Genomic DNA, 23001 nt, shown 5'->3' on the forward strand with positions numbered 1-23001 from the left:
TGGCTCTGTTTCTATTGTTCATTCCATGATTCAATTTTCTCTTAATCTATATTCTATTTTATTTGGTATGTCTTCTGCTTTGACTATTTTACTGTACAGTACTTTGGTCAACAACTGTTGTTTTTAAAAGTACTATATAAATAAATAAACTTGAAACTACTATCAAACTATAGCAACCCTACATGGGTCAGTTGCCACTAATCAAAAAGTGGCAGAGATCTGGAAGAGAATATGTGATCTAAAATATGACTTTTGGGCTTCAGTCTTCTCTGTTTAAACACATCACTGCGTGATCTTCATATCACAGATGTGCCCAAAGCAGCAGGATATGTTGGCATGTTAGATAATCACTCACAAAAGGGGTTATGAGTCCACAGCTGGTGCAATCTTTCTGCCAATTATTGATCCAATACCAAGTAAATGCAGGATCAATATTGCCGATAACACTATTGAAACTGGTTGGTATCAATCGATTGATCCGCCCGCCTCTAGCAGACTGTGGTAAAGCCAGACTATATTGTACAGAAATGAATGTTGTCAAACAACTTAAGGATATTATATCAAGATTATATTATTCTTATAGGTTGGGATCAACCTCAGATCAATCCGCCCACCTTTATTAACTGATTTTCATTCATGTAAAATGACTGTAGGCTTGACTGGTTTTGGACATGTTTACGCTGTTCATGGAATTGTAAATTTTGATTTTAATGCCTGCTTAATGAGAGGAATGTGGATGCATGCAGGTCCAGGTTTTACTAGTCTACTGTTACCAGGCAAAAAATTTTTGGCCGCATGAAAAAAAAAATGCATTAGCCGCACGTCAGTATAAGTGTTCACGGTGTGGGAAAAAAAATATCGGCTTATGACCCGAAAACTACGGTACTTTTCAAAGCACTATGAAGACATTTACTTACATTGGCAGTGAGCAATGCCAAAATAACAAACCCCTAAACATCCCTAAACTTCCCTATAAAAAAAAAAAAAACACCAACCAAAAGACTTACCTGACCTAAGTGAAAAACAGGAGAAAACCGAGTCAACAGAAATGGCTTCTCACCCCTACCAGGCTGCTGCAGTGGACAATATACACACAGTGAAAAGGGATCGAAAATGCTAATTTACAAAAAAAAATGCTCTAACGCCAGACAAACATAGGTTTTACATACTAATACCAATTTATTACGTTTTCATACAAAGTAAGAAAGTCCAGCATCCTGTTGAAGGTGGAGTTGCTTAGTCTGAGCAGGTCCAGCTTGCCGATCAGCTGCTGGACAATGATGGTGTTGAATGCTAAGATGAAATCAGTGAACAGCATTCTTAGGTGGGTGTTGCGTTGATCCAGTTGTGATAGGGCTATGTGGAGTGCCAATGAGATCGAATCATCCATTGTCTTAAAACTCCGAGACTCCGGTTTTAGTAAATGTTTAACTTTATTGTGATTTCTATTTTTAGAATCAATAGCACACATTTTGATTTCGTTTTGCAAGCTGCTGATTTCACACAGATCCACTGCCCAAACGTGCCTTTGAGTTTTTCATCATTTAACAAGAATAGGCTCAGGCAATCATTGTGGAATTAGGCTTTGGGAAGGTCTGGGGACAGGTATGATGATGGTGGTGGTTTTAAAGCACTGTAGCACAACAGCTTGACTCAGGGAGATGTTAAAGATGCCCGCTAGGACATCAGTCAGCTGGTCAGCACGGGCTCCGAGCATGCGTCCAGGTATATTGTCTGGTCCAGCAGCTTTGTGTGGGTTGACTTTAGTGAGAGTCCTTCTCACACTGGCCGTGGACAGGGACAGCACTTGGTTGTCTGGCAAGCGGGTGGCCCTCTATAGTCCGTCTTGCGTCCCATTTAAGCAAGTGCGTGTTCACACTGCCCCTGGATGTCCTGGCCTCTGAGGTTAAGGTGTACGGCTCCTGGTTGTCAACTGACCAATTTATCATGGCAAAGTCTGTGGTGGACAAAAGACAAGAGGCTGATTATAAAAATGATCCATGCACGCCTTATGACCTACAGCATGTACAGTTAACACAGCTAAATGGCTGTGAAATTGTAAAATTACTTTTGAAATAAAGCTATTCAAAGTCAATTAACTGTGACTATAATAATAGCAATGTTAGCCAGCAAACAAAACGTTAGCACTAATTAAAATAAGCTGCTAGGTGATGTTACTGTTTCAAGTTCTCTCATTGTTTGACATGTAGGGCAGATATTTTGGTGACACTGAGATCAGCCAGACACTAAACAGCAGTGTAATATCAACGCTAGATTAGATGTTTTCTAATCCGATAAAATGACATTATTCCTGTTTATAGAAGATGTTTGTCGTCTGTTTGTTTGACTGACAGGAACAGGAAATAGTGGTTGGAAATTACTGTTGGTGTTACATGAGGGTAAAGAAGGGCTTTAAGCACCTGGGTAAAAACTGGACCCATGATGAAACACTACAACAAGTACAACATATTCTTCAGTTTTAATATGTGACCATACTGTGCAGACTGCTGATGAGTTACACGGTTACATTTCATTAATCATTGTTAAACTAAAGTGGTAAGCAGTTACTTTATCCTTTCACTTAAAATTTCCAGGAAAAACACTACCTTGGCTACTTTTGTGCTTACATTTGATCTATGCTGGGTCACTACTTTTGCACTATAATGCTGCTGCTGACACCTTGGTTCACACTGACAACTAGAAAAAAGCTGATAGGAAAAGAAGGATGGAAAATGCCTGGAATTTAGTTACACTTGCAAATACTGCTTCCTCCAAACTGCAAGCATCAATAAAATGTTACAGTATTGTTTTCTATATCTGTGCATATATCCTTATTGGTAGTTTTCTCGAAATAGAAGCTCTTCATTTTAAAAAAAAAACCTCTGATAACATTGCTGAAGCTAGCGCCCACCCCTACTGCGCATACTGCAAATATAAAACTGATATATACTTACATCATGGAGCAGTTGATGTCTGGTTTCCGACAAATACAGTAAAGAGGTGCGTTCTCCCCCTCCATACCAGTGTTCTCAGGCACTGCTACATGGTCAGTGTCAGACACTTCACTGTCCTACAACATACCACATAGGACCACATTAGAAATGACATGTATGTAGACATGCTAATTATACCTGGCTAAATGGATGCAGTAACAAAATGTTACTAACTACTCTAGTTATTAGTTTCCAGATGTGTGCAGTTGCTCCAGTCTTACTGACAGTATACTGTTTCAAACACCAGTGCCAACATTTTATTTTTTAAATCTTAGTATGATTCTGCACCAAGACTTGTGGCCTGTTGCTCGGTAACTTATTGTCTGACTACATTAACTACAGTTCATAAACATCATTCATTTTCTCCTACTTATTTTATTCAGGTTGTATTTCAGCTGTCATAGGGCAAAAGTACACCCTGGACAGGTCGCCAGTCTGTTGGAGGGTTATTAGAGAGACTCAGACAACCACTCACACCAACAGCCAACTAACCTAACCCCGCGCATGTCTTTGGAGTTCAACACCAGTCTGGCCGAATCACAGATAAGCAGGGTGTCTGTGCTGCAGAGCACAGCTGTGTCAGAGACTCTCGACATCAATGTAGCGTTAAGGATGCGGAGCGATGGGTGCACTAACACAATGTAAATATTAAAGTTCTCGCCATTGTCAATATGCTGTTGCGCTCTTGTTCGTATTATTGCAACCATATCTCGAGTCTAGCTTACCCTAAAAGTTTGGAGAGAATTGGTCTGTTAAGAAACGCAATCGATTGTTTGGGACTGCTCTAGCCATCACGTCGCATAAACAACTCTACTTCCGGTGGGAAAACTAATTAAGGGTAAAGTCGCACTAATAACACCTACCACTCACGTTCATAAGCATACACTATGATCACTTCCACGCAGTAACGTTGTAATAAATATAATCCCCGGTAAAGTCAATTAGCGAACACTACTGGCATGTAATGCCAATGGCGACCATTTCACAAACTGTAGAAAATGCTCAAAATGTGGTCGGCACCAAAAGTGAAGGGCTGACAGTTGTGTTTATATACGAACCGTAAGCGCTAATGTTGGTTAGCATCAGCTAAAGCGAGGAAGTTTGACACTTGCAGAGGCAGTGAACGCAGAGAGAGCTTAAAAACGCATTGTGTTTTTGTTTTTGTTTTTTTTGCATTAAGACGTTGCACACAAAATTACAGATATAACGGTGACTTAGCTGCTCGTTGGATAAACCCATGGACCTTAGAAAAGATCAACACTACTCGGATGTAAGCACCCGTGTATAACACAATAGGCAAAATTACGCTTGCTAACCTTTCCACATCACAGGCTTCACATTAAATAAACATTTTTTCAAATACTCACCATGATCTGAGACCGTTTAAATATTTTGTTACTCTGAAAATATGGCAGTATGAAGCTAAACCTTTAGCTTGACGGCTAAAGCAATGCTAAGATTTACACGGAAACGATCAGCGGACATCGTTAAAGTACTATTGGTCTACATTCTTCTTCTATGGTAGCAGACTGGGCAGAGTAACAGCCAACTTTAAACTGCGCCATCTGTTGGCACCAATTACAGTAGAAAACATGATTGCGACAACACGTTTTTTGGGGAAAATAACAGAGATTGAAACTTTACTGATAATTTGTCCAAGTTGAAAAATGCCCTCCTCCAAAAATATCACGTGACAACCTCATTGCCTTACAGAATTATGACGTCACACACGTAGAATCTTACCACCATTCTTTCCTTTGATCCAAAAACCTATAAATAGGGGTGAAGCGCAACGACTTTTAGTCCGTTTCTCGCAGCCTTGATGTGTGCAGCATTGAACCGTTCGCCAGAAAAGCCTTTTGAAATATTTGGATCCTTTGCAGTTGTAACTGTATCCAGACCCAACATGTCTCAAAAAAATCCAAAGGGACAAGAAGTTGACCCATACGCTCTTCCTTGGGATGAGCCACTAGACTCTTCCCTTTCCTCTCTTCCCTGGTGTGACCAAGTGGAACTAGAGGAAAAGCGTTTGGAAGAACTGGAGGATGAAGCGCTCAGAAACGCAGAGAAGATTAAGTTCTTGATGGAGGAAAATGAGCAAAAGAGCGCTCAACTAAAAAAGTTGTCATTCCAGCTTCAAGAAAAGGAAGCTATTATTGAGGGGAAACAACAGGATCTCCATGACATGGACAAAAAGAACCAGGAGCTCCAAGGAAAACTTGATGAAGCCCTGCAACAAAATGAAAAACTTGTCCAAGAGAAGAAACAAGACGGCATGAAGAAGAGAGGGCTGCACAGCAATCTCAGAGACATGGAGCTAATGTACAATGTTGACAAAAAAAGGCTTGATCGCACAGAGCAAGCAAATGAGAAGCTCCTCCAAGAGAAAAGGCAACAGGAGTTAAAAGAAAAAGAAATGCTTTCCAAGCTTCAGAGTATCAAGCAACACAACGAAAGCTTGCAAGGAAAGCTTGATCAAGCTCTGCGGCAAAATAGAAAACTCCTCCAGGAGAAGATGAAAGACAGCACGAAGAAGAGAGGGCTGCACTCCAATCTCCGAGACATGGAGCTAATGTACAATGTTGACAAAAAAAGGCTTGATCGCACAGAGCAAGCAAATGAGAAGCTTCTCCAAGAGAAAAGGGAACAAGAAATCAAACAAAAAGAAATGGATTCCAATCTGCAGAGCATCAAGCAACAAAATGAAAGCTTGCAACGAAAGCTTGATGAAGCTCTGCTACAAAATAAAGAAATCCTGCAAGAGAAAGAGCAGCTGGACAGAAAGCAGGGAGACATGGAGTGCCAACTCCAGCTCATGGAGGGAAACAACAGGATGCTGCAGGTAAAGTTCGAAGAGACACTGCACAAATATCAAGACCTGCTTCAAGAGAGAGAACAGCTGGTCAGTAAGCAGAGAGAAGAAAAACTTCTTCTCCAGGAGTTTGAGAAACAGGAGGCAACATCTAAAGTGCTGAAAGAAAGGTTGGAAGAAAAACAAGCTGAAATAGAAGAAGTGGAGAAAAAATGCAACAAGCTGCAGAAGCAAAACACCGAAACAATCGAGGAGCTGAAAATCCTCATCCTCGAGAAAAAGGTGCTCGTGGAAAAGCAGCTGAAGAAACAGAAAAAACGCTTCTGCTTCTTCTGGAGGAGGAACACTCCTTCTTTCAGTACTGCCAATGTCGCCTCTTCCTCTCCCACCTCTGTTCCAGCTTAATCCCCCCCCCCCCTTAACTACTAACACCTCTCCCATCTCCCTCCCCTCTTTTCACAATCACCCCCCAACCAGTCCCGACAGTTGACTGCCCCCTCTAGAGCCTGGTTCTGTCATAGGTTTCTTCCTTTAAAGGGAGTTTTTCCTATCCACTGTCGCCTAGTGCTTGCTCAGAGGGGATTGTTGGGGTTTTCTCTCCTCTCTCCCTTTACTTTCCATCCCACCCACCCCCACCTTTTCTTTTTTCTTAATAATTGAACAATAAAAACAATTGGCCGCTAATTAAATGTGTCAAATCAATGTATTTATTCAAGAATACAAGAAATGGGTAATAGCTGCATGTGTGTTTGTGTGTGTGCATAATATGCATACTTTACGTGTTGGATCCAAATCCCACAAGGAATTAAATAAAACAAGAAGACAAACAAAAACAAATATTTCTCTCCCTTCCCAGGTCAGGAATCAGGATGAGGAAGAAATGAGGTCAGATCAGTGCAGGTTTTTGCACTACTGACATAAAGTTTCTGCTGATTAAAAAAAGTATGTCGATATTTCTGAAATACATTTGCAAACAAATAACTTTGACAACTTGTGTTTTTTCATAAAAGAAAAAAGAAAAATCAGAGAGCAGAGCTGGTAAAACAGCTTAGCTCCGCAGGTTACAGGAGATCAGATGCCAAATACTTTTCATGACAGTCTTCGTTATTGCATAAATCTCCCCTTTTATCATTGATCAGTAAATCACTGCATATACATTCATCTAACCGTTATAATTTCATGAGTAAAGATTCTCAGATGACTGAATGGCGGTTTTAGTAAATGTTGAACTTTATTGTGATTTCTATTTTTAGAATCAATAGCACACATTTTGATTTCGTTTTGCAAGCTGCTGATTTCACACAGATCCACTGCCCAAACGTGCCTTTGAGTTTTTCATCATTTAACAAGAATAGGCTCAGGCAATCATTGTGGAATTAGGCTTTGGGAAGGTCTGGGGACAGGTATGATGGTGGTGGTTTTAAAGCACTGTGGCACAACAGCTTGACTCAGGGAGATGTTAAAGATGCCCGCTAGGACATCAGTCAGCTGGTCAGCACGGGCTCCGAGCACGCGTCCAGGTATATTGTCTGGTCCAGCAGCTTTGTGTGGGTTGACTTTAGTGAGAGTCCTTCTCACACTGGCCGTGGACAGGGACAGCACTTGGTTGTCTGGCAAGCGGGTGGCCCTCTATAGTCCGTCTTGCGTCCCATTTAAGCAAGTGCGTGTTCACACTGCCCCTGGATGTCCTGGCCTCTGAGGTTAAGGTGTACGGCTCCTGGTTGTCAACTGACCAATTTATCATGGCAAAGTCTGTGGTGGACAAAAGATAAGAGGCTGATTATAAAAATGATCCATGCACGCCTTATGACCTACAGCATGTACAGTTAACACAGCTAAATGGCTGTGAAATTGTAAAATTACTTTTGAAATAAAGCTATTCAAAGTCAATTAACTGTGACTATAATAATAGCAATGTTAGCCAGCAAACAAAACGTTAGCACTAATTAAAATAAGCTGCTAGGTGATGTTACTGTTTCAAGTTCTCTCATTGTTTGACATGTAGGGCAGATATTTTGGTGACACTGAGATCAGCCAGACACTAAACAGCAGTGTAATATCAACGCTAGATTAGATGTTTTCTAATCCGATAAAATGACATTATTCCTGTTTATAGAAGATGTTTGTCGTCTGTTTGTTTGACTGACAGGAACAGGAAATAGTGGTTGGAAATTACTGTTGGTGTTACATGAGGGTAAAGAAGGGCTTTAAGCACCTGGGTAAAAACTGGACCCATGATGAAACACTACAACAAGTACAACATATTCTTCAGTTTTAATATGTGACCATACTGTGCAGACTGCTGATGAGTTACACGGTTACATTTCATTAATCATTGTTAAACTAAAGTGGTAAGCAGTTACTTTATCCTTTCACTTAAAATTTCCAGGAAAAACACTACCTTGGCTACTTTTGTGCTTACATTTGATCTATGCTGGGTCACTACTTTTGCACTATAATGCTGCTGCTGACACCTTGGTTCACACTGACAACTAGAAAAAAGCTGATAGGAAAAGAAGGATGGAAAATGCCTGGAATTTAGTTACACTTGCAAATACTGCTTCCTCCAAACTGCAAGCATCAATAAAATGTTACAGTATTGTTTTCTATATCTGTGCATATATCCTTATTGGTAGTTTTCTCGAAATAGAAGCTCTTCATTTTAAAAAAAAAACCTCTGATAACATTGCTGAAGCTAGCGCCCACCCCTACTGCGCATACTGCAAATATAAAACTGATATATACTTACATCATGGAGCAGTTGATGTCTGGTTTCCGACAAATACAGTAAAGAGGTGCGTTCTCCCCCTCCATACCAGTGTTCTCAGGCACTGCTACATGGTCAGTGTCAGACACTTCACTGTCCTACAACATACCACATAGGACCACATTAGAAATGACATGTATGTAGACATGCTAATTATACCTGGCTAAATGGATGCAGTAACAAAATGTTACTAACTACTCTAGTTATTAGTTTCCAGATGTGTGCAGTTGCTCCAGTCTTACTGACAGTATACTGTTTCAAACACCAGTGCCAACATTTTATTTTTTAAATCTTAGTATGATTCTGCACCAAGACTTGTGGCCTGTTGCTCGGTAACTTATTGTCTGACTACATTAACTACAGTTCATAAACACCATTCATTTTCTCCTACTTATTTTATTCAGGTTGTATTTCAGCTGTCATAGGGCAAAAGTACACCCTGGACAGGTCGCCAGTCTGTTGGAGGGTTATTAGAGAGACTCAGACAACCACTCACACCAACAGCAACTAACCTAACCCCGCGCATGTCTTTGGAGTTCAACACCAGTCTGGCCGAATCACAGATAAGCAGGGTGTCTGTGCTGCAGAGCACAGCTGTGTCAGAGACTCTCGACATCAATGTAGCGTTAAGGATGCGGAGCGATGGGTGCACTAACACAATGTAAATATTAAAGTTCTCGCCATTGTCAATATGCTGTTGCGCTCTTGTTCGTATTATTGCAACCATATCTCGAGTCTAGCTTACCCTAAAAGTTTGGAGAGAATTGGTCTGTTAAGAAACGCAATCGATTGTTTGGGACTGCTCTAGCCATCACGTCGCATAAACAACTCTACTTCCGGTGGGAAAACTAATTAAGGGTAAAGTCGCACTAATAACACCTACCACTCACGTTCATAAGCATACACTATGATCACTTCCACGCAGTAACGTTGTAATAAATATAATCCCCGGTAAAGTCAATTAGCGAACACTACTGGCATGTAATGCCAATGGCGACCATTTCACAAACTGTAGAAAATGCTCAAAATGTGGTCGGCACCAAAAGTGAAGGGCTGACAGTTGTGTTTATATACGAACCGTAAGCGCTAATGTTGGTTAGCATCAGCTAAAGCGAGGAAGTTTGACACTTGCAGAGGCAGTGAACGCAGAGAGAGCTTAAAAACGCATTGTGTTTTTGTTTTTGTTTTTTTTGCATTAAGACGTTGCACACAAAATTACAGATATAACGGTGACTTAGCTGCTCGTTGGATAAACCCATGGACCTTAGAAAAGATCAACACTACTCGGATGTAAGCACCCGTGTATAACACAATAGGCAAAATTACGCTTGCTAACCTTTCCACATCACAGGCTTCACATTAAATAAACATTTTTTCAAATACTCACCATGATCTGAGACCGTTTAAATATTTTGTTACTCTGAAAATATGGCAGTATGAAGCTAAACCTTTAGCTTGACGGCTAAAGCAATGCTAAGATTTACACGGAAACGATCAGCGGACATCGTTAAAGTACTATTGGTCTACATTCTTCTTCTATGGTAGCAGACTGGGCAGAGTAACAGCCAACTTTAAACTGCGCCATCTGTTGGCACCAATTACAGTAGAAAACATGATTGCGACAACACGTTTTTTGGGGAAAATAACAGAGATTGAAACTTTACTGATAATTTGTCCAAGTTGAAAAATGCCCTCCTCCAAAAATATCACGTGACAACCTCATTGCCTTACAGAATTATGACGTCACACACGTAGAATCTTACCACCATTCTTTCCTTTGATCCAAAAACCTATAAATAGGGGTGAAGCGCAACGACTTTTAGTCCGTTTCTCGCAGCCTTGATGTGTGCAGCATTGAACCGTTCGCCAGAAAAGCCTTTTGAAATATTTGGATCCTTTGCAGTTGTAACTGTATCCAGACCCAACATGTCTCAAAAAAATCCAAAGGGACAAGAAGTTGACCCATACGCTCTTCCTTGGGATGAGCCACTAGACTCTTCCCTTTCCTCTCTTCCCTGGTGTGACCAAGTGGAACTAGAGGAAAAGCGTTTGGAAGAACTGGAGGATGAAGCGCTCAGAAACGCAGAGAAGATTAAGTTCTTGATGGAGGAAAATGAGCAAAAGAGCGCTCAACTAAAAAAGTTGTCATTCCAGCTTCAAGAAAAGGAAGCTATTATTGAGGGGAAACAACAGGATCTCCATGACATGGACAAAAAGAACCAGGAGCTCCAAGGAAAACTTGATGAAGCCCTGCAACAAAATGAAAAACTTGTCCAAGAGAAGAAACAAGACGGCATGAAGAAGAGAGGGCTGCACAGCAATCTCAGAGACATGGAGCTAATGTACAATGTTGACAAAAAAAGGCTTGATCGCACAGAGCAAGCAAATGAGAAGCTCCTCCAAGAGAAAAGGCAACAGGAGTTAAAAGAAAAAGAAATGCTTTCCAAGCTTCAGAGTATCAAGCAACACAACGAAAGCTTGCAAGGAAAGCTTGATCAAGCTCTGCGGCAAAATAGAAAACTCCTCCAGGAGAAGATGAAAGACAGCACGAAGAAGAGAGGGCTGCACTCCAATCTCCGAGACATGGAGCTAATGTACAATGTTGACAAAAAAAGGCTTGATCGCACAGAGCAAGCAAATGAGAAGCTTCTCCAAGAGAAAAGGGAACAAGAAATCAAACAAAAAGAAATGGATTCCAATCTGCAGAGCATCAAGCAACAAAATGAAAGCTTGCAACGAAAGCTTGATGAAGCTCTGCTACAAAATAAAGAAATCCTGCAAGAGAAAGAGCAGCTGGACAGAAAGCAGGGAGACATGGAGTGCCAACTCCAGCTCATGGAGGGAAACAACAGGATGCTGCAGGTAAAGTTCGAAGAGACACTGCACAAATATCAAGACCTGCTTCAAGAGAGAGAACAGCTGGTCAGTAAGCAGAGAGAAGAAAAACTTCTTCTCCAGGAGTTTGAGAAACAGGAGGCAACATCTAAAGTGCTGAAAGAAAGGTTGGAAGAAAAACAAGCTGAAATAGAAGAAGTGGAGAAAAAATGCAACAAGCTGCAGAAGCAAAACACCGAAACAATCGAGGAGCTGAAAATCCTCATCCTCGAGAAAAAGGTGCTCGTGGAAAAGCAGCTGAAGAAACAGAAAAAACGCTTCTGCTTCTTCTGGAGGAGGAACACTCCTTCTTTCAGTACTGCCAATGTCGCCTCTTCCTCTCCCACCTCTGTTCCAGCTTAATCCCCCCCCCCCCTTAACTACTAACACCTCTCCCATCTCCCTCCCCTCTTTTCACAATCACCCCCCAACCAGTCCCGACAGTTGACTGCCCCCTCTAGAGCCTGGTTCTGTCATAGGTTTCTTCCTTTAAAGGGAGTTTTTCCTATCCACTGTCGCCTAGTGCTTGCTCAGAGGGGATTGTTGGGGTTTTCTCTCCTCTCTCCCTTTACTTTCCATCCCACCCACCCCCACCTTTTCTTTTTTCTTAATAATTGAACAATAAAAACAATTGGCCGCTAATTAAATGTGTCAAATCAATGTATTTATTCAAGAATACAAGAAATGGGTAATAGCTGCATGTGTGTTTGTGTGTGTGCATAATATGCATACTTTACGTGTTGGATCCAAATCCCACAAGGAATTAAATAAAACAAGAAGACAAACAAAAACAAATATTTCTCTCCCTTCCCAGGTCAGGAATCAGGATGAGGAAGAAATGAGGTCAGATCAGTGCAGGTTTTTGCACTACTGACATAAAGTTTCTGCTGATTAAAAAAAGTATGTCGATATTTCTGAAATACATTTGCAAACAAATAACTTTGACAACTTGTGTTTTTTCATAAAAGAAAAAAGAAAAATCAGAGAGCAGAGCTGGTAAAACAGCTTAGCTCCGCAGGTTACAGGAGATCAGATGCCAAATACTTTTCATGACAGTCTTCGTTATTGCATAAATCTCCCCTTTTATCATTGATCAGTAAATCACTGCATATACATTCATCTAACCGTTATAATTTCATGAGTAAAGATTCTCAGATGACTGAATGGCGGTTTTAGTAAATGTTGAACTTTATTGTGATTTCTATTTTTAGAATCAATAGCACACATTTTGATTTCGTTTTGCAAGCTGCTGATTTCACACAGATCCACTGCCCAAACGTGCCTTTGAGTTTTTCATCATTTAACAAGAATAGGCTCAGGCAATCATTGTGGAATTAGGCTTTGGGAAGGTCTGGGGACAGGTATGATGGTGGTGGTTTTAAAGCACTGTGGCACAACAGCTTGACTCAGGGAGATGTTAAAGATGCCCGCTAGGACATCAGTCAGCTGGTCAGCACGGGCTCCGAGCACGCGTCCAGGTATATTGTCTGGTCCAGCAGCTTTGTGTGGGTTGACTTTAGTGAGAGTCCTTCTCACACTGGCCGTGGACAGGGACAGCACTTGGTTGTCTGGCAAGCGGGTGGCCCTCTATAGTCCGTCTTGCGTCCCATTTAAGCAAGTGCGTGTTCACACTGCCCCTGGATGTCCTGGCCTCTGAGGTTAAGGTGTACGGCTCCTGGTTGTCAACTGACCAATTTATCATGGCAAAGTCTGTGGTGGACAAAAGATAAGAGGCTGATTATAAAAATGATCCATGCACGCCTTATGACCTACAGCATGTACAGTTAACACAGCTAAATGGCTGTGAAATTGTAAAATTACTTTTGAAATAAAGCTATTCAAAGTCAATTAACTGTGACTATAATAATAGCAATGTTAGCCAGCAAACAAAACGTTAGCACTAATTAAAATAAGCTGCTAGGTGATGTTACTGTTTCAAGTTCTCTCATTGTTTGACATGTAGGGCAGATATTTTGGTGACACTGAGATCAGCCAGACACTAAACAGCAGTGTAATATCAACGCTAGATTAGATGTTTTCTAATCCGATAAAATGACATTATTCCTGTTTATAGAAGATGTTTGTCGTCTGTTTGTTTGACTGACAGGAACAGGAAATAGTGGTTGGAAATTACTGTTGGTGTTACATGAGGGTAAAGAAGGGCTTTAAGCACCTGGGTAAAAACTGGACCCATGATGAAACACTACAACAAGTACAACATATTCTTCAGTTTTAATATGTGACCATACTGTGCAGACTGCTGATGAGTTACACGGTTACATTTCATTAATCATTGTTAAACTAAAGTGGTAAGCAGTTACTTTATCCTTTCACTTAAAATTTCCAGGAAAAACACTACCTTGGCTACTTTTGTGCTTACATTTGATCTATGCTGGGTCACTACTTTTGCACTATAATGCTGCTGCTGACACCTTGGTTCACACTGACAACTAGAAAAAAGCTGATAGGAAAAGAAGGATGGAAAATGCCTGGAATTTAGTTACACTTGCAAATACTGCTTCCTCCAAACTGCAAGCATCAATAAAATGTTACAGTATTGTTTTCTATATCTGTGCATATATCCTTATTGGTAGTTTTCTCGAAATAGAAGCTCTTCATTTTAAAAAAAAAACCTCTGATAACATTGCTGAAGCTAGCGCCCACCCCTACTGCGCATACTGCAAATATAAAACTGATATATACTTACATCATGGAGCAGTTGATGTCTGGTTTCCGACAAATACAGTAAAGAGGTGCGTTCTCCCCCTCCATACCAGTGTTCTCAGGCACTGCTACATGGTCAGTGTCAGACACTTCACTGTCCTACAACATACCACATAGGACCACATTAGAAATGACATGTATGTAGACATGCTAATTATACCTGGCTAAATGGATGCAGTAACAAAATGTTACTAACTACTCTAGTTATTAGTTTCCAGATGTGTGCAGTTGCTCCAGTCTTACTGACAGTATACTGTTTCAAACACCAGTGCCAACATTTTATTTTTTAAATCTTAGTATGATTCTGCACCAAGACTTGTGGCCTGTTGCTCGGTAACTTATTGTCTGACTACATTAACTACAGTTCATAAACATCATTCATTTTCTCCTACTTATTTTATTCAGGTTGTATTTCAGCTGTCATAGGGCAAAAGTACACCCTGGACAGGTCGCCAGTCTGTTGGAGGGTTATTAGAGAGACTCAGACAACCACTCACACCAACAGCAACTAACCTAACCCCGCGCATGTCTTTGGAGTTCAACACCAGTCTGGCCGAATCACAGATAAGCAGGGTGTCTGTGCTGCAGAGCACAGCTGTGTCAGAGACTCTCGACATCAATGTAGCGTTAAGGATGCGGAGCGATGGGTGCACTAACACAATGTAAATATTAAAGTTCTCGCCATTGTCAATATGCTGTTGCGCTCTTGTTCGTATTATTGCAACCATATCTCGAGTCTAGCTTACCCTAAAAGTTTGGAGAGAATTGGTCTGTTAAGAAACGCAATCGATTGTTTGGGACTGCTCTAGCCATCACGTCGCATAAACAACTCTACTTCCGGTGGGAAAACTAATTAAGGGTAAAGTCGCACTAATAACACCTACCACTCACGTTCATAAGCATACACTATGATCACTTCCACGCAGTAACGTTGTAATAAATATAATCCCCGGTAAAGTCAATTAGCGAACACTACTGGCATGTAATGCCAATGGCGACCATTTCACAAACTGTAGAAAATGCTCAAAATGTGGTCGGCACCAAAAGTGAAGGGCTGACAGTTGTGTTTATATACGAACCGTAAGCGCTAATGTTGGTTAGCATCAGCTAAAGCGAGGAAGTTTGACACTTGCAGAGGCAGTGAACGCAGAGAGAGCTTAAAAACGCATTGTGTTTTTGTTTTTGTTTTTTTTGCATTAAGACGTTGCACACAAAATTACAGATATAACGGTGACTTAGCTGCTCGTTGGATAAACCCATGGACCTTAGAAAAGATCAACACTACTCGGATGTAAGCACCCGTGTATAACACAATAGGCAAAATTACGCTTGCTAACCTTTCCACATCACAGGCTTCACATTAAATAAACATTTTTTCAAATACTCACCATGATCTGAGACCGTTTAAATATTTTGTTACTCTGAAAATATGGCAGTATGAAGCTAAACCTTTAGCTTGACGGCTAAAGCAATGCTAAGATTTACACGGAAACGATCAGCGGACATCGTTAAAGTACTATTGGTCTACATTCTTCTTCTATGGTAGCAGACTGGGCAGAGTAACAGCCAACTTTAAACTGCGCCATCTGTTGGCACCAATTACAGTAGAAAACATGATTGCGACAACACGTTTTTTGGGGAAAATAACAGAGATTGAAACTTTACTGATAATTTGTCCAAGTTGAAAAATGCCCTCCTCCAAAAATATCACGTGACAACCTCATTGCCTTACAGAATTATGACGTCACACACGTAGAATCTTACCACCATTCTTTCCTTTGATCCAAAAACCTATAAATAGGGGTGAAGCGCAACGACTTTTAGTCCGTTTCTCGCAGCCTTGATGTGTGCAGCATTGAACCGTTCGCCAGAAAAGCCTTTTGAAATATTTGGATCCTTTGCAGTTGTAACTGTATCCAGACCCAACATGTCTCAAAAAAATCCAAAGGGACAAGAAGTTGACCCATACGCTCTTCCTTGGGATGAGCCACTAGACTCTTCCCTTTCCTCTCTTCCCTGGTGTGACCAAGTGGAACTAGAGGAAAAGCGTTTGGAAGAACTGGAGGATGAAGCGCTCAGAAACGCAGAGAAGATTAAGTTCTTGATGGAGGAAAATGAGCAAAAGAGCGCTCAACTAAAAAAGTTGTCATTCCAGCTTCAAGAAAAGGAAGCTATTATTGAGGGGAAACAACAGGATCTCCATGACATGGACAAAAAGAACCAGGAGCTCCAAGGAAAACTTGATGAAGCCCTGCAACAAAATGAAAAACTTGTCCAAGAGAAGAAACAAGACGGCATGAAGAAGAGAGGGCTGCACAGCAATCTCAGAGACATGGAGCTAATGTACAATGTTGACAAAAAAAGGCTTGATCGCACAGAGCAAGCAAATGAGAAGCTCCTCCAAGAGAAAAGGCAACAGGAGTTAAAAGAAAAAGAAATGCTTTCCAAGCTTCAGAGTATCAAGCAACACAACGAAAGCTTGCAAGGAAAGCTTGATCAAGCTCTGCGGCAAAATAGAAAACTCCTCCAGGAGAAGATGAAAGACAGCACGAAGAAGAGAGGGCTGCACTCCAATCTCCGAGACATGGAGCTAATGTACAATGTTGACAAAAAAAGGCTTGATCGCACAGAGCAAGCAAATGAGAAGCTTCTCCAAGAGAAAAGGGAACAAGAAATCAAACAAAAAGAAATGGATTCCAATCTGCAGAGCATCAAGCAACAAAATGAAAGCTTGCAACGAAAGCTTGATGAAGCTCTGCTACAAAATAAAGAAATCCTGCAAGAGAAAGAGCAGCTGGACAGAAAGCAGGGAGACATGGAGTGCCAACTCCAGCTCATGGAGGGAAACAACAGGATGCTGCAGGTAAAGTTCGAAGAGACACTGCACAAATATCAAGACCTGCTTCAAGAGAGAGAACAGCTGGTCAGTAAGCAGAGAGAAGAAAAACTTCTTCTCCAGGAGTTTGAGAAACAGGAGGCAACATCTAAAGTGCTGAAAGAAAGGTTGGAAGAAAAACAAGCTGAAATAGAAGAAGTGGAGAAAAAATGCAACAAGCTGCAGAAGCAAAACACCGAAACAATCGAGGAGCTGAAAATCCTCATCCTCGAGAAAAAGGTGCTCGTGGAAAAGCAGCTGAAGAAACAGAAAAAACGCTTCTGCTTCTTCTGGAGGAGGAACACTCCTTCTTTCAGTACTGCCAATGTCGCCTCTTCCTCTCCCACCTCTGTTCCAGCTTAATCCCCCCCCCCCCCTTAACTACTAACACCTCTCCCATCTCCCTCCCCTCTTTTCACAATCACCCCCCAACCAGTCCCGACAGTTGACTGCCCCCTCTAGAGCCTGGTTCTGTCATAGGTTTCTTCCTTTAAAGGGAGTTTTTCCTATCCACTGTCGCCTAGTGCTTGCTCAGAGGGGATTGTTGGGGTTTTCTCTCCTCTCTCCCTTTACTTTCCATCCCACCCACCCCCACCTTTTCTTTTTTCTTAATAATTGAACAATAAAAACAATTGGCCGCTAATTAAATGTGTCAAATCAATGTATTTATTCAAGAATACAAGAAATGGGTAATAGCTGCATGTGTGTTTGTGTGTGTGCATAATATGCATACTTTACGTGTTGGATCCAAATCCCACAAGGAATTAAATAAAACAAGAAGACAAACAAAAACAAATATTTCTCTCCCTTCCCAGGTCAGGAATCAGGATGAGGAAGAAATGAGGTCAGATCAGTGCAGGTTTTTGCACTACTGACATAAAGTTTCTGCTGATTAAAAAAAGTATGTCGATATTTCTGAAATACATTTGCAAACAAATAACTTTGACAACTTGTGTTTTTTCATAAAAGAAAAAAGAAAAATCAGAGAGCAGAGCTGGTAAAACAGCTTAGCTCCGCAGGTTACAGGAGATCAGATGCCAAATACTTTTCATGACAGTCTTCGTTATTGCATAAATCTCCCCTTTTATCATTGATCAGTAAATCACTGCATATACATTCATCTAACCGTTATAATTTCATGAGTAAAGATTCTCAGATGACTGAATGGCGGTTTTAGTAAATGTTGAACTTTATTGTGATTTCTATTTTTAGAATCAATAGCACACATTTTGATTTCGTTTTGCAAGCTGCTGATTTCACACAGATCCACTGCCCAAACGTGCCTTTGAGTTTTTCATCATTTAACAAGAATAGGCTCAGGCAATCATTGTGGAATTAGGCTTTGGGAAGGTCTGGGGACAGGTATGATGGTGGTGGTTTTAAAGCACTGTGGCACAACAGCTTGACTCAGGGAGATGTTAAAGATGCCCGCTAGGACATCAGTCAGCTGGTCAGCACGGGCTCCGAGCACGCGTCCAGGTATATTGTCTGGTCCAGCAGCTTTGTGTGGGTTGACTTTAGTGAGAGTCCTTCTCACACTGGCCGTGGACAGGGACAGCACTTGGTTGTCTGGCAAGCGGGTGGCCCTCTATAGTCCGTCTTGCGTCCCATTTAAGCAAGTGCGTGTTCACACTGCCCCTGGATGTCCTGGCCTCTGAGGTTAAGGTGTACGGCTCCTGGTTGTCAACTGACCAATTTATCATGGCAAAGTCTGTGGTGGACAAAAGACAAGAGGCTGATTATAAAAATGATCCATGCACGCCTTATGACCTACAGCATGTACAGTTAACACAGCTAAATGGCTGTGAAATTGTAAAATTACTTTTGAAATAAAGCTATTCAAAGTCAATTAACTGTGACTATAATAATAGCAATGTTAGCCAGCAAACAAAACGTTAGCACTAATTAAAATAAGCTGCTAGGTGATGTTACTGTTTCAAGTTCTCTCATTGTTTGACATGTAGGGCAGATATTTTGGTGACACTGAGATCAGCCAGACACTAAACAGCAGTGTAATATCAACGCTAGATTAGATGTTTTCTAATCCGATAAAATGACATTATTCCTGTTTATAGAAGATGTTTGTCGTCTGTTTGTTTGACTGACAGGAACAGGAAATAGTGGTTGGAAATTACTGTTGGTGTTACATGAGGGTAAAGAAGGGCTTTAAGCACCTGGGTAAAAACTGGACCCATGATGAAACACTACAACAAGTACAACATATTCTTCAGTTTTAATATGTGACCATACTGTGCAGACTGCTGATGAGTTACACGGTTACATTTCATTAATCATTGTTAAACTAAAGTGGTAAGCAGTTACTTTATCCTTTCACTTAAAATTTCCAGGAAAAACACTACCTTGGCTACTTTTGTGCTTACATTTGATCTATGCTGGGTCACTACTTTTGCACTATAATGCTGCTGCTGACACCTTGGTTCACACTGACAACTAGAAAAAAGCTGATAGGAAAAGAAGGATGGAAAATGCCTGGAATTTAGTTACACTTGCAAATACTGCTTCCTCCAAACTGCAAGCATCAATAAAATGTTACAGTATTGTTTTCTATATCTGTGCATATATCCTTATTGGTAGTTTTCTCGAAATAGAAGCTCTTCATTTTAAAAAAAAAACCTCTGATAACATTGCTGAAGCTAGCGCCCACCCCTACTGCGCATACTGCAAATATAAAACTGATATATACTTACATCATGGAGCAGTTGATGTCTGGTTTCCGACAAATACAGTAAAGAGGTGCGTTCTCCCCCTCCATACCAGTGTTCTCAGGCACTGCTACATGGTCAGTGTCAGACACTTCACTGTCCTACAACATACCACATAGGACCACATTAGAAATGACATGTATGTAGACATGCTAATTATACCTGGCTAAATGGATGCAGTAACAAAATGTTACTAACTACTCTAGTTATTAGTTTCCAGATGTGTGCAGTTGCTCCAGTCTTACTGACAGTATACTGTTTCAAACACCAGTGCCAACATTTTATTTTTTAAATCTTAGTATGATTCTGCACCAAGACTTGTGGCCTGTTGCTCGGTAACTTATTGTCTGACTACATTAACTACAGTTCATAAACATCATTCATTTTCTCCTACTTATTTTATTCAGGTTGTATTTCAGCTGTCATAGGGCAAAAGTACACCCTGGACAGGTCGCCAGTCTGTTGGAGGGTTATTAGAGAGACTCAGACAACCACTCACACCAACAGCAACTAACCTAACCCCGCGCATGTCTTTGGAGTTCAACACCAGTCTGGCCGAATCACAGATAAGCAGGGTGTCTGTGCTGCAGAGCACAGCTGTGTCAGAGACTCTCGACATCAATGTAGCGTTAAGGATGCGGAGCGATGGGTGCACTAACACAATGTAAATATTAAAGTTCTCGCCATTGTCAATATGCTGTTGCGCTCTTGTTCGTATTATTGCAACCATATCTCGAGTCTAGCTTACCCTAAAAGTTTGGAGAGAATTGGTCTGTTAAGAAACGCAATCGATTGTTTGGGACTGCTCTAGCCATCACGTCGCATAAACAACTCTACTTCCGGTGGGAAAACTAATTAAGGGTAAAGTCGCACTAATAACACCTACCACTCACGTTCATAAGCATACACTATGATCACTTCCACGCAGTAACGTTGTAATAAATATAATCCCCGGTAAAGTCAATTAGCGAACACTACTGGCATGTAATGCCAATGGCGACCATTTCACAAACTGTAGAAAATGCTCAAAATGTGGTCGGCACCAAAAGTGAAGGGCTGACAGTTGTGTTTATATACGAACCGTAAGCGCTAATGTTGGTTAGCATCAGCTAAAGCGAGGAAGTTTGACACTTGCAGAGGCAGTGAACGCAGAGAGAGCTTAAAAACGCATTGTGTTTTTGTTTTTGTTTTTTTTGCATTAAGACGTTGCACACAAAATTACAGATATAACGGTGACTTAGCTGCTCGTTGGATAAACCCATGGACCTTAGAAAAGATCAACACTACTCGGATGTAAGCACCCGTGTATAACACAATAGGCAAAATTACGCTTGCTAACCTTTCCACATCACAGGCTTCACATTAAATAAACATTTTTTCAAATACTCACCATGATCTGAGACCGTTTAAATATTTTGTTACTCTGAAAATATGGCAGTATGAAGCTAAACCTTTAGCTTGACGGCTAAAGCAATGCTAAGATTTACACGGAAACGATCAGCGGACATCGTTAAAGTACTATTGGTCTACATTCTTCTTCTATGGTAGCAGACTGGGCAGAGTAACAGCCAACTTTAAACTGCGCCATCTGTTGGCACCAATTACAGTAGAAAACATGATTGCGACAACACGTTTTTTGGGGAAAATAACAGAGATTGAAACTTTACTGATAATTTGTCCAAGTTGAAAAATGCCCTCCTCCAAAAATATCACGTGACAACCTCATTGCCTTACAGAATTATGACGTCACACACGTAGAATCTTACCACCATTCTTTCCTTTGATCCAAAAACCTATAAATAGGGGTGAAGCGCAACGACTTTTAGTCCGTTTCTCGCAGCCTTGATGTGTGCAGCATTGAACCGTTCGCCAGAAAAGCCTTTTGAAATATTTGGATCCTTTGCAGTTGTAACTGTATCCAGACCCAACATGTCTCAAAAAAATCCAAAGGGACAAGAAGTTGACCCATACGCTCTTCCTTGGGATGAGCCACTAGACTCTTCCCTTTCCTCTCTTCCCTGGTGTGACCAAGTGGAACTAGAGGAAAAGCGCTTGGAAGAACTGGAGGATGAAGCGCTCAGAAACGCAGAGAAGATTAAGTTCTTGATGGAGGAAAATGAGCAAAAGAGCGCTCAACTAAAAAAGTTGTCATTCCAGCTTCAAGAAAAGGAAGCTATTATTGAGGGGAAACAACAGGATCTCCATGACATGGACAAAAAGAACCAGGAGCTCCAAGGAAAACTTGATGAAGCCCTGCAACAAAATGAAAAACTTGTCCAAGAGAAGAAACAAGACGGCATGAAGAAGAGAGGGCTGCACAGCAATCTCAGAGACATGGAGCTAATGTACAATGTTGACAAAAAAAGGCTTGATCGCACAGAGCAAGCAAATGAGAAGCTCCTCCAAGAGAAAAGGCAACAGGAGTTAAAAGAAAAAGAAATGCTTTCCAAGCTTCAGAGTATCAAGCAACACAACGAAAGCTTGCAAGGAAAGCTTGATCAAGCTCTGCGGCAAAATAGAAAACTCCTCCAGGAGAAGATGAAAGACAGCACGAAGAAGAGAGGGCTGCACTCCAATCTCCGAGACATGGAGCTAATGTACAATGTTGACAAAAAAAGGCTTGATCGCACAGAGCAAGCAAATGAGAAGCTTCTCCAAGAGAAAAGGGAACAAGAAATCAAACAAAAAGAAATGGATTCCAATCTGCAGAGCATCAAGCAACAAAATGAAAGCTTGCAACGAAAGCTTGATGAAGCTCTGCTACAAAATAAAGAAATCCTGCAAGAGAAAGAGCAGCTGGACAGAAAGCAGGGAGACATGGAGTGCCAACTCCAGCTCATGGAGGGAAACAACAGGATGCTGCAGGTAAAGTTCGAAGAGACACTGCACAAATATCAAGACCTGCTTCAAGAGAGAGAACAGCTGGTCAGTAAGCAGAGAGAAGAAAAACTTCTTCTCCAGGAGTTTGAGAAACAGGAGGCAACATCTAAAGTGCTGAAAGAAAGGTTGGAAGAAAAACAAGCTGAAATAGAAGACGTGGAGAAAAAATGCAACAAGCTGCAGAAGCAAAACACCGAAACAATCGAGGAGCTGAAAATCCTCATCCTCGAGAAAAAGGTGCTCGTGGAAGAGCAGCTGAAGAAACAGAAAAAACGCTTCTGCTTCTTCTGGAGGAGGAACACTCCTTCTTTCAGTACTGCCAATGTCGCCTCTTCCTCTCCCACCTCTGTTCC

The 23001-nt window shown here is 41.1% G+C and overlaps 4 long non-coding RNA genes across 4 annotated transcripts; all 4 read right to left on the reverse strand.

Moving 5' to 3' along the window:
• Nucleotides 1–1155: 1155 nt before the first annotated feature.
• LOC309706986 lies at nucleotides 1156–5075 on the reverse strand. The gene is made up of 3 exons (XR_014276849.1): nucleotides 4361–5075; nucleotides 2955–3070; nucleotides 1156–1957 (listed from the first exon to the last, which is right to left on the reverse strand). It is a non-coding gene; the product is annotated as an uncharacterized lncRNA (long non-coding RNA).
• Nucleotides 5076–6489: 1414 nt separating this feature from the next.
• LOC309706622 lies at nucleotides 6490–10672 on the reverse strand. Its single transcript, XR_014276766.1, has 3 exons — nucleotides 9960–10672; nucleotides 8555–8670; nucleotides 6490–7557 (listed from the first exon to the last, which is right to left on the reverse strand). It is a non-coding gene; the product is annotated as an uncharacterized lncRNA (long non-coding RNA).
• Nucleotides 10673–12088: 1416 nt separating this feature from the next.
• LOC309706906 lies at nucleotides 12089–16271 on the reverse strand. Its single transcript, XR_014276822.1, has 3 exons — nucleotides 15559–16271; nucleotides 14154–14269; nucleotides 12089–13156 (listed from the first exon to the last, which is right to left on the reverse strand). It is a non-coding gene; the product is annotated as an uncharacterized lncRNA (long non-coding RNA).
• A 1417-nt stretch (nucleotides 16272–17688) lies between these two features.
• On the reverse strand, nucleotides 17689–21540 carry LOC309706907. The gene is made up of 3 exons (XR_014276823.1): nucleotides 21159–21540; nucleotides 19754–19869; nucleotides 17689–18756 (listed from the first exon to the last, which is right to left on the reverse strand). It is a non-coding gene; the product is annotated as an uncharacterized lncRNA (long non-coding RNA).
• Nucleotides 21541–23001: the final 1461 nt, after the last annotated feature.

Source organism: Aulonocara stuartgranti (genome assembly GCF_965226115.1).
Source record: "Aulonocara stuartgranti genome assembly, chromosome: 5".
Lineage (NCBI taxonomy): Eukaryota > Metazoa > Chordata > Actinopteri > Cichliformes > Cichlidae > Aulonocara > Aulonocara stuartgranti.